The sequence below is a fragment of the Petaurus breviceps genome, unplaced genomic scaffold (assembly GCF_028583685.1).
Source record: "Petaurus breviceps papuanus isolate PSGF00001 unplaced genomic scaffold, PetGlider_PUasm1.0 76, whole genome shotgun sequence".
NCBI lineage: Eukaryota > Metazoa > Chordata > Mammalia > Diprotodontia > Petauridae > Petaurus > Petaurus breviceps.
Window position 1 is genome coordinate 22232003 of NW_027186473.1, and position 12819 is coordinate 22244821.

The following is a 12819-nucleotide window of genomic DNA, read 5'->3' on the forward strand; positions in this document are numbered from 1 at the left end:
ACACACACATATGTGTATACACATATGTGTGCGTGCTTTCCTCTGTTTACACTCTTCACTGATTTTAGCTTCTAACATAAAAGATGTCATAAGAGATTTAGAATCATGGATAAAGAGATAGAAGGAACATGAATATTTTTACTACAAATCCTAATTTTTTACAAATGAATAAACTGAGGTTCTGAAGCTTAAGTCACCTGCCCAAAGTTCTTTCCATCCTAGGAAATACATTAGATGATCATCTCAAAGAGGAAATATAGTTAATGCAGTGGGAATTTTACTGGAGATGCAGAAATATATTCTAGTCCACTGCTATGTGCAACTGCTGGCTATATGGTCTTATGAATATCATTTGAATTTTATCGAGTGATTCCCTTACCTGTGAAATGGATATATGATCCTTAAGTTTCTTCTCATTGCTCAGATGCTATGATTCTAAGGTTAGTCAGTCTTAGAAATAACTGTGTAATAAATGAATTTTGTTTCTTATACCCATTCCCTTCTCCTGAATAGATCCATTTCACTCACTGGGGGCTTTCTCCCAGTAGGAGAACATGCATGAATTAATTTAAAAAAAAAATTATGAAGTACTTACTATGTGAAAATCACTGTGCTAAGCATTGGATATAGAAATTGAAAAGTGCAACAATCCCTACTCTTAAGGATCTCATCTTCTAAAAGGAAGAGAAGCCCATTTCCCTGAAACACAGAGAAGAGGCCACATTAGGTTATCTTTTAGGCAAGCCTAACGGGGCATGAAAATCATTACCCTAAAAATATGGAAACCTAGTGCATTTATGTAAATTCTTTTATAATATTTGATACTAGAATGAACAAGAAGCCCATATATGTACTCCTAGGAGAACAAAAAAATAATGGGGCTTTGCATTAGTCTGTGTATAGCTTGGTGCATTGAGATCCAAACTGAGTTGGTCAAATTGTTTATAAGTTGTAGAGAATAAACTGTGGAAAATAATATGAACTTAGGCTAAAATCTTTAAAATGTTCATATTATTTTGCCTTGGATACCATAATGATGACTATATCTAGCAAAGAGACAAAAGTTAGAGAAAAAAAATGATCCCATATATACCAAAATCTTCATACCAGAACTTTTTGTGTTACCATAAATTCTGGAAACAAAGTAGATACCAGTAAGCTGAGAAATGGATGAAATATGCTAAATTAATGTAAAAGAATATTGCTATGCTATAAAAATGACTGTGATATATTTTTAAAACACATTGAAAGACATGTAAATTGAGAGTGTGAATCAAACTTTGACTGCTTTCATTTTCTACTCCTGAACAATATTTTGAACATAATTTTCATCACCTTCTCCCTAGCTCACCTTTGAATATATATGATAATTAAATTTGGGGAGATAAATCTCATCCATGTCTTAACAGAGATTTTGTTTTCTACAAAAGATGCTGATACACAGGATTTTTTTTTATTTAATTTTGATCTTTTTAAAATAGTCGTCATTAATATTGCAAAAGGCTAACGGACTTTAGAGGACTAAGGTTCAAATCCTATCTCTGCAACCTACTACCTGGGTAAACTTCAACAAGCTACTTAACCACCCTGGGCCTCAGTTTAATTGTTTAATTAAGAGTTTTAAGTAGATGAAATCTAAAACATTCTTCAGCTCTGATCCTTGACCATAACATGATAATGTTTCTAGAAATGCCCCCCCAAGTCTCAAAATAAAATTAAATCCTTAAATTATTCTACTTACCTTTCAGAGGACAATGTATGACACAGTCTTAGAACCCTTAATTCCCTTCAGGACTAAACTCAGATTCACTTTTGTCCACAGCAAATTCCATAAAGCTAATCCTGGTTGTCCGACTTGTTAGTAACTCTTCTCATAACTATGTACTAATTTTGTATATATACATTTTATTTATGTACCTGTAAGTATTATATGCCTCCTCAGAAGAAGGGAAACTTTTTGAGAGTAGGGCCTATCTCATTTTTGTGTTTGTGTCACTAGTATACAGCCCAGTGCTGATATATGGTGTAGTTGTTGCTGTTGTTGAATCATTTCAGTCATATCTAACACTTTGTGACTCCATTTGGGGTTTTCCTGGCAAAGATACTGTAGTGGTGTGCTACTTCCTTCTCCAGCTGCTTGAATAGATCCTTTTTGTCAGATAATCAGAGGTTAAATGATTTGCCCAGATTGATATAGTTAGGAAGTATCTGAGGCTGATTTTGAATACAGGTCTGCCTGGCTCCAGGCCCAATGTTCTATCCATTAAGCCACCAGCTGCTGCTTTTACCTTACACATAGTAAGTGGTTTAATAAATGCCTGTTGGTTGACGGATTAATCTTTCATTTAGCTACAACTTTCTCAATTCTTGTTTATTTGATAAGGAAATGTTTTGTTCATTGTGATTTCCTTTTTTGGGTAGTCGTATGTTTACTTGCAACTAATTTAACAGGGATCTCAATAGTACAGAAAGTTAAGTAAATGTTTGTTGAAAATTAGAAAACGTTATTATTCTTGACATCTTTTGTCCCTTTCCCCCTACTTAGCCACTAGCATTGCAGAAATACAAGAGAACCTGACTGATCTAAGGGTCATTTTTTTCATAGATTATCATGGCAGCCAAAGGAGAATAACCAAGTAGGTATCTTATTAATGCTTAAATTAGATGTACTTTGCTAGGTTTGTACATGGAACAGAAGATTCATATTTTCACCTGGATGATACTTAAGCCATTTTATCATAGTGGAACCTGTTAGTCTGCAGTACTTCAAGGTCAGTCCCATGTAACAATAAGGTATTGATAATAAATGGGAAAATCAAATTACAAAATTATCATTGCATCCACCCTCCTCCAAATTCAACTTCTTAATTTCTGTCAGTAGTGCCAGAATTCTTTTTATAGCCCTTCTGTGTGGTCTTCATGTGACAGGCTCACTACTATGACATCAATAACAACAGCTAACATTTATGTGGTCCCAATAAAGTACCAGGCGCTGTGTTATTAACCTTACAAATATGATCTTGTTTGATCCTCACAATAACTCTGAGAGGTAGGTGCTATTACTACCCCCATTTTACACATGAGGAAACTCAGGAAAACACAGGTAAATTGAGTTGTCCAGGGTCACACAGGTAGTAAGAATTTGAGGCTGGATTCTACCTCATATCTTCTGGACTGTAAGTAAACTTTCTATTTACTGTGCTATGAGTTGTGTTTCATTTCCCCCTTTCACTATCCTAAATGCCCTCCATACCTCCACATGATTTATATTAGTCTATGGAGCTTGCCTGACCCTAGGAGTGAAAGCTCGAGCTATACTTCCCTCAAGTACAGCTTCCTGGGGGACTAAGAGCATGAAAAACCCAGGCAGGGAGTTCAGTGGCCTTCAAACTTTAGAAATATCCTAAGACTCTTATGTAACCACATCCTGACTTGGTGACCAGATATGTTTCCCCATGTTTACACAAGTTTAATGCTAGAGTATCCTTGCTGAATATCCTTCCCATGAAATGGCAACAATATTCTTTTTTTTAAACTTCTGATTGACCAACCCATGTTCCATTTTGTTCTAATACCATACTTATACATACATAATAGAGTCAATATTGCCTATTCTACTTGGCCATCCAGGGAGTTTTCAATTCTTGTCACATCTTTCTTTCCTAAGTATCCTGAATGTATCATTTTTTCCCTCCATTACAATGGTGTCCACTGCTTCTTTATCCATACTATTACTTTGACCCTTCTCAATGTTATAAAAATCCTATACCTGCTTCAAAGCTAATTTAAAGGCTTATCTCCTCCATGCATAGTCCAACTTAGCTTGTTAATTTTCCTATAAACCTGAAGCCTGGAAGACATAATTTAGAACATGATTTCTGACTGTTTGTTTTTGTCCTTGTAAATGACTAGAATAAAATCCTTAATGGCATGAATCTTGAATTCTATTTTGGTAGAAGTGGCTAGCATAATTCTAGAGACAAATAGGAATTTAATCTTGCTAACTCAATTTGTTAATTTTTGTAGTTTTGTTTGAATAACCCAGACCAAAAAAAAAAAAAAACAATTCCTTCCTTTACCTAATAAAACTTTGGGGCTCTAAAATAAATTTTTTGGTGTGTTTTCCAATGTTTGTGTCTTGGATTTGAGATAAGCTGCTATTGATATGGTCTAGCTTTTCAAGTTTAAAAACACAAATTTCCTACCCTGTAGCATGGGAAAAGAAATCAATAGTGACTTTATTAAATTTCAAGGGTATGGATCAGGTACTGGATATTGAACTGTTTAAATGATGTGTTAAAAGCTCTGTTTCCATACCTTCATGAATAGGCTCAGGGCTAGATTGATACATGTAAAATTTAAGAGACACTCATAGGTTTTAGCACGAGCAATTATTTATTTTGGATAAAATGTAATAAATTTCATTTTATTCTTAGATCCCTTTGGCTGGCAACTTAATTGAGCTTATTTTTTTTCTATTTTGAAAGTGACTAATTCATTGTTGGTTTCCAATTAAGTTTTTATTTTTATCTAGGATCATAGAATCAGAGACCTAGAATTGGAAAGAACCATAAAGACCATCAAATCTTACCCATTTGTGTAGATGAGAAAATTTGAGACAAAGTGTAAGTCCCCTACCTAGGATCTCTCAGAAAAACAAAAGTTCATCATAAAATTGGAACCCAGAGTTCCAGTGTATTGTCTTATCCACTATGCAATGTTGCCTTGTCCAGTCTTCAACTAGATTGGTTAAAAAGTCTTCCTGAATGCAAATCCCATTTTACTTTCTCTTCTTTCTCATTTTGGAAGATATTTTACCTCATCAATGAATTAATTAATTAACCTATACCCCCCATATACACCTGAGAGGGGGAAAGGGAATCCTTTTATCTAAGGTGCAACTAAATTTTAGTGATCATAAATAGATCAAGAACTCACAGAGATATTTTGGCCTCTTCTCTCCAATAATCTCAAGACTATTTTAACCTCTTCAGTAATGGAAGACTGGAATGAGATTATATCTAGCCATACCATATATAAAATTGTATTGTGAGACAGTAATCCTCAAAACTAATTGGTACTGGCTAAAAAATAGAGTGGTTGGTCAGTGGAACAGCTTAGGTACACAAAACACATTAGTTAATGACTACTACTGTTTGATAAACCCAAATACTCCAGCTTTGGGGATAAGAACTCACAAATTGACAAAAAGCTGCTGGCAAAACTGAAAAAAAAATAGTATGGCAGAATTAGGCATAGACAAACATGTTACACCATATACCAAGATAAGGTCAAAATGGGCACATGATGATAAATATAGCTCCGAGAACCAAAACAGTAGGTCCTTGCCTCATGTTGACCTCTGAACAACCAGGAAATAGTGTACCAGGAAAAATCCTAGAGCTGTGGAGAAAGCAAAGGGATGGGGTGGGGCACTTTTTCAGCCCAGAAAACTTGGAGAAGAAGCAGGATGGATCCATCCCACACAGGAAAGAGGAGAGCACATTTCAAGATACGAGTCACCCCAGAAAGCCAGCAGGAACACCACCTAAGCAAACCAGTGGAAGATGCTGAGCCCCAGTGGGGTGGACCAGGCAAATGACAACTCTGGAAATCCCATGTGCCTTAGCATGGTCAGGGGAACGAGCAGATAGCAGCTCAAAGAATGACCACATACTTCAGCAACCAATGAACTCCCTAAGAAAAAATCACCAGGGCCAGATGAATTTACAAGTAAATTCTGCCAAACATCTAAAGAACATTTAATTCGAATGCACTATAAACTATTTGGAAAAAATAGGCAAGAAAGAGACCTACCAAATGCTTTTTATGATACAAATCTGATACTGATGCCAAAACTGGGAAAAACCAAAGCAGAGAAAGAAAATTACAGAACAAAAAAAAAAAGAGAGAGAAAATTATAGACCAATTTCCCTAATGAATTTTGATGCAAAATATTTACATTAAATATTAGCAAAGATATTGCAGGACCAGGTGGGATTTATACCAGAAATGGATGGTTGTTGCAATATCAGGAAAACTATCAGTATAATTGACCATATCAATAACAAAATTAACAGAAATGATATGATTATCTCCATAGATGCAGGAAATACTTTTGGCAAAACCAATTCCTATTAAAAAACACTACAGAGCATAGGAATCAATGTATTTTTTCTTAAAGTGATAAATAGCATCTATCTAAATCCATCAGCAAGCATTACATGTAATGGGGATAAGGTAGAAAGCAGTTCCAGTAAGATCTGGGGTAATACAAGGATATCTATAATCACTGTTATACAACATTGTACTAGAAAGTTTAGCTTGTGCATAAAGAGAAAAAAAAGAAGTGGAAAAAATTAGAATAGGCAATTAAGAAACAAAGCTATCACTCTTTGCAGATAATGTGCAGGTATATTTAGAGAATCAGCCAAAAAGTAGTTGAAATAAGTAACAACTTATACAAAGTTGCACGATATAAAATAAATCCATACAAGTCACTGGTATTTCTACGTATTACTAACAAAGCCTAGCAGTGAGAGATATAAAGAGAAATTCTATTTAAAGTAACCATAGACAATATAAATTATTTAGAAGTCTACCTGCCAGGAAAAACCCAGAAACTATATGAACACAACTACAAGACACTTTTCACACACACACACACACACACACACACACACAAATCCGATCTAAATAATTGGAAAAAATAGCAATTGTTCATGGGTCGGCCAAGCAAATATGATAAAAATGACAATTCTCCCTTAAGAAATTTACTTACTCAGTGACATAACAATCAAACTACCAAAATATTTTATAGAGCTAGAAAAAATAATAAAATAGATTTAGAAGAATAAAGGATCCTGAATATGAAGAGAATTAATTAAAAGAAAGACAAGGAAAGGTGGTCTATCCGTACCACATCTATAACTGTATTGTAAAGCAGCAATCATCAAAACTATTTGCTGCTGCTTAAAAAATAGAATGCTGGATCAGTAGGATTGGTTAGGTACACAAAACATAGTAGTCAATAATTGTAGAATTTCTTGATTCATAAACCCAAAGACTCTAGCTTCTGAAATAAAAACTCACTATTTGACAAAAACTGCTGGAAAAACTGAAAAAGAATATGGCAGAAACTAGGCATAAACCAACATCTGATACCATATAACAAGATAATGTCAAAATGTGTAGATTATTGAGACATAATGGGTGATACTGTATGCAAATTAGAGAGTAAGGGATAGTTTATTTGTCAGATCTATGGAGAAGGAAATAATTTAAGACCAAACAAAGGAGAGAGAACATTAGAAAATACAAAATGGATAATTTTGATTACATTGTATTTAAAAGGTTATGCACAACCAAAGTCAATGCAACCAAGATAGTAGGGAAACAGAAAGTTAGCAAACAATTGTTATAGCCAGTGTCTCTGAGAAAGGACTCATTTCTCAAATACATAGAGAACTGAGTCAAATTAATAATAATATGTCATTCCCCAATTGATAAATGGTCAAAGGATATGTACAAGCAGTTTTCATATGAACAAATCAAAGCTATCTCTAATCATATAGAAATGGTTTAAATCACTATTTATTAGATAGATGCAAATCAAAACAACTCTGAGGCACCACACCGTACCTATCGATTGACTAACATCACAAAACAAGAAAAAGTTAAATTTTGGAGAAGATGTGAGAAAATTGGAATGCTAATACATTGTTGATGGAGTTATGAACTGATCCAACCATTCTGGAGAGTAATTAGGAACTTTGCACAAAGGGCTATAAATAGATCTATACCCTTTGACCCAGCAATTCATCTTCAAGGTCTGTATCCCAAAGAGATCATAAAGGGCTCACATGTACAAAAATATTATAGCAGCCCTTTTTGTGGTGGCCATGATTTGGAAATTGAGAGGATGTCCATAAATTGGTGATTTGCTGGACACGCTGTGGTATATGAATGCAATGCAATACCATTGTGCTATATAAAATGATGAGCAGGTGGACTTCAGAAAAACCTGGAAAGGCTTATATGAACAGAACAGATGATGAGTGACGTGAAGAGAATCAGAAGAAGATTGTACACAGTAACAGCAACATTTTAAGACAGCTAACTTTGACAGACTTACCTCTTCTCAGCAATGCAAGGATCTAAGACAACTCCAAAAGACTCATGATGGAAAATGCTATCCATATCCAGAAAAAGAATTAAGCAGTCTGAATACAGATCAAAGCATAGTATTTGCACTCTCTGTCTCTGCCTCTCTGTGTCTCTCCCTCCCTCTATTCTTTCTTGTGGTTCCTCACATTAGCTCAAATTCTTCTTTACAAAATGAATAATGTGACAATATTTTTTAATATGAATGTATATATAGATCCTATATCATATTGTATGCGGGCTTGGGTGAGGAAAGGTGAAATTTGGAAGTCAAAATCTTATGAAAGTGAATGTTGAAAACTAAAAATATTTTTTAAAAAATACATAAGAGGAAAGGATCCACATGGTGGCAAAGAATTGGTAATAGAGGGCATGTCCATCAACTTAGGAATGGCTGAAAAAGTCATGTTATATGAATGTAAATGAATACCATTGTTCCATAAGAAATGATGAGCAGGTGGATTTCAGAAAAACCTGAAAACACTAACATGAACTTTACATGAACTGATGCTGAGTGAAGGGAGGAGAACTAGGAGAACATTGTAACAGTAACAGAAACATTGTGTGATTACCAACTTTGATAGACAGTTCTTCTCAGCAATACAATGATATAAGACAATTCCGAAAGACTTATGATGGAAAATGCTATTCACATCCAAAGGAGGAACTATGGAGTCTGAATGCAGATCAAAGCATACTATTCTCTCTCTCTCTCTCTCTCTCTCTCTCTCTCTCTCTCTCTCTCTCTCTCTCTCTCTCTCTCTCTCTCTCTCTCTCTCTCTCTCTCTCTCTCTCTCTCTCTCTCTGTCTCTCTGTCTCTCTCTCTCTTTCTCTCTCCCTCTCCCTCTCTCTCTCTTGTTTTCTCTTTCTTGTGGTTTTTCCCTTTTGATCTGATTTTTCTTTCACAACATGACTAATGTGGAAATATGTTTAATATGTTTATACATGTATAGCCTATATCAATTATATGACATCTTGTACAGGGGTAAGGGTAGAGAAAAAAAGTTAAAACTCAAATTCTTATAAAAGTGAATTTTGAAAACTAACAATAAAGACAAAATATTTAAAAAATTAAAAATAAATGAAAGTTATAAAATGAAAAAAAGTCCTCATCAAAGGCCTTTTGAAAATGCCACATGATTTAAATTTATGAATGTTAAGGTCAGAGAAAAACAGACCTCAGATTTTTCCAACGACACTAGAGTGCCAATCTTTGTATTTAGTTTTTAATGAAAACACATACATTTCAAGACTTATTTTCTCTTTAATAAGTATGTTACATTGATTTCTATATGTCAGAAGACCTTATATCCTTGAGCTGTACATAAATAAAATGGCGAGGCAGATTAGTGAAACAAGATACTAGAACTTAGCTCATTTTTCTACATTGAAATACTGATTTCCATAAAGACAACTCTACCTTGAGATCTATACATGAAATAATAATGAAAGCTTAGTCTTCCTGTAGCGTTGTAGGTTTTGCAAAATGTTTTGCATATGTTTCTCCTTTAACCCTTATAATAACTATGTGTGATACATGCTATTGATATTCTCCTTTTACATATTATGTACACCATGTACCAAGAGCATGCCATGCATGAGTATTTAATTCAGGATTTGTTTTCATATCTGCTTGATTCCAAGTCTGAAACTCTGTCTCCTATATCATCTTCCTTCTTAAGAAATACCATTTTATCAAAAGTAGCTGTGCAATAGCAAACTGAAGTTCAATGCTATAAAAAGTAGAAATTCATTTTTAAAAAGTCCTGAAATACAACATAGAGAAATATGATTTAATTATTGTCCATATATCATAAATTATAGGTCTCGAGTTGGAGCCAGCCTCAGAGTTCATGTGGTCCAATATGTGTTTCCTATTTTACAGTTGAGGAAACGGAGGCCAAGGGAAGTTAAATAAATTGTCCAAGCAAATATAGACAAGAAGAATCAGAAATGAGGTTTGATTCCAGGTCTTTTGAATGAAGATGCATTGACTGGGCTTTCCACTGAACCCATAAAAGAAAACATAGAATGGGTAGTCAAGACTGCAGCAATTAAAAATCTGATATCTCTTCTTAAATATAGGTTTCTACCAGATTGAGACTTGAAAAGTTCTAATATCAGAATTTGTATTTATTCAATAGATACTTACTAAACATCCAGTTCGTGTGATATACTACACTAGGCACTATGAAGGGCAGTTGCTCTCTCACCTGGATTCATTCATCCTCCCACTTCAACAGAGTTACAAGCACTACAATAAATTAACCTATAAGGGGGCCAAGGGTAGGGTAACAAAGGAAAATTCATTTTAAAATTTTGATATTCAATAAAGGCATAACATTAAAAATTAATGGTTACATTGAATTATTCAATATAACTCATGCTAGAAAGATTAATTGGTGTGCATGAATTACCTTTTTTTCATAAGAAAAAATTGCCTTGTTTGGGGACTATGTCAAGATTTTGTGAAATTTTGGGTTGTTCATTTTACTAGGGGCTCTGGGCAAGTGGATAAAGTGTTTGAAACAATCACTGCCATTTGATTAAAGGATTATATCATTTTAGATATCAATTTCTTGGTTGACTTCCTATTGAATACAGATTTTGAACAGCCAGAAAATATATAATTATTGTGTTTTTTTATTACATTTAATAGTCAAGGGCCTATAAGCCTCAGATAAATATTATTATTTGTCTTTGTATCTTTTCTAACAAGGACTGATACATCATAGTTTGACTTATTTAACTTACGAAATCTTCTTGCTATGCTAAATAGGTGTAGCAGCAAGCACCCTAAGCGTCCTCAGGGTTTGCTGCCAACACAGGTTCTTGGATCTGCTTTGATACAGGAAAGCAACTCAAAATGGGTTAACAAGCTTACTTTAATCAGTCAAACATATCGTTTACCTCGTTCAGGGGAAAAAGGTTAGCACCCTGAACTTCAGAGTATACAGACAGAATTATCAAGACAGAAACAGATCAAGTAGACAGCTTTCAAACTGCCCAACCATTACAATAGGACAGTTAATTTGACATTTCTTATGGATGACAGGGGACTCAGGTAAAATAAAATCAATATTTTTGACTAGCTATGAAATTAATATATGAAATGATGAAGTAAAAAATTCACATTATGAATTGTAGACTTCCTCCATGTAAACATGCTTATGTAAGATAATCATTATTTTGTATTCATCATCTCCAAAGTGGAGGTGGGAAGTCAGGTGGAACTAAATGGCCTCCAAGGCCCTGCTAATACTAAATCTATAATTGTATCACCTTATGATCTAAGGGATCTTTCTCACTCCTGTTTAACTGCTTAAGCTTCTATACCTGTGATCATGCACCTCGTAAAAAGAAACAAAAAAGGCACTATAAGATTTCTTGGGAAGAGAATGTTGACTTGCATTCAAACTCAAAGCTTATTAAACTAACCCTGTTCTTATTTCTGGGCATTGTGTGTGTGTGTGTGTGTGTGTGTGTGTGTTAACCACTGTAGACTCTCATTCTTTGTTATCTTATTGTCTCCCCCAGAAATTCCTTCCTGACTTTGCTTCCATTTGTCATCTGAATATGTTGTGCCTTCACCACGGCTTGTGATCATTCATTAGTCAACATGTGACAAGCACTCAGTTATCAGCTGATTCATGAAGTGTGAAAATTAATTAATAAATGAATATAACAGAGGATTATTGTGCCATAAAAATAGATAATTCAGAAATATATAGGAACACCAACATGAATAGATGTGAAGTAAGCAGAACCACAAAACCAACAAGAAAATTCCCACAGCAACATAAATAGAAGGAAAAACAAAACACCACAAATGCTGGACTTTTGGTAATTGTGATGATGAAGCTTGGTTTTATATGCCTCACTCTCTTCTTTGCAGAAATAAGGGACTATCACTTTGGAATACTGTATATCATTTAAGACTAGGTTGATATTTAATTTTGTTTAACTGCTTTCCCTTTTTCTTATGTATTTCCAACTCCTTGTCATATATCATGACTTATTAGATAGGGAAGGGAAAAGAAGGTATTTGGAAATGAATATGTGATGAAAACAATTTAAAAATAAATATCCAAGCCTTTAATGACTTAGGGTATGGATTTTCTGAATCTTGCATGTAAATAGGTTGCAGTTGAATTTCCCCATATATTTCCTCCTATTTGAATGATGGCACTTTTGAAAATGTGTTTTACCCTAAAATATAAGAAATAAGGAAGAGGTAGATCAATAAATTTCAGCAAACAAAGAAGTTAAAATGCTAGTGTTAATTTAACTTTCTTTAAAAACATTTTTTTATTTAAATAATTCTAGATTAAAAATAGTAGAAAGGAAAATAACATTTTATTATCCAGGGAGCAAAGACATACCTTGAAGACTAAAGAAAACAATTGAAGCACAGAGGTTGCTAAGCATTAAAAATAACTAGCATTTTTCTCCTCATGTAGTATTCTTTTTTTTTAATTTTCTTTCCCTGAAAATTATTAGAGGTATATTTAGAGAAAAAAAGAAGAAGAAAGGTACCTGCTTCTATGTATTTGAATGCAAGAGAATACCCTTTTTCTATTCCTTCTATTCATGTTCTTGCCGAAAATTTCTGCTCTACATGTGGCTAATATGTCCACCTATGGAGTTATTCATATA